Here is a 281-nt window from a genome sequence, read left to right as displayed (position 1 = left end):
ATAGACAACCACAAAGCAAATATTAGAACGATAGTTACATGTAATTATATTCATCCTCTTTGGATTTTACATGTTGAAAGTCTGAAAACTTAACCCAACAACTAATATTCCCAGATGTTCATGTTTCACATGATATATGACAACCTTTTTTATTATTATTAAAATTGGTATACGAAATATATAGAATAGTTTAATTTCTCTTCTTAATTCTGAATTTTTGCTCAATGACCAAAATAAAACGGAGGTCTCGCTAAAAGTATACTACTAAAGTATTGGAATAA

This window comes from Arachis ipaensis, chromosome B02 (genome assembly GCF_000816755.2).
Source record: "Arachis ipaensis cultivar K30076 chromosome B02, Araip1.1, whole genome shotgun sequence".
Classification (NCBI taxonomy): Eukaryota; Viridiplantae; Streptophyta; class Magnoliopsida; order Fabales; family Fabaceae; genus Arachis; species Arachis ipaensis.
The sequence above is the reverse complement of the archived record's forward strand: the minus strand, read 5'-3'. Positions refer to the sequence as shown.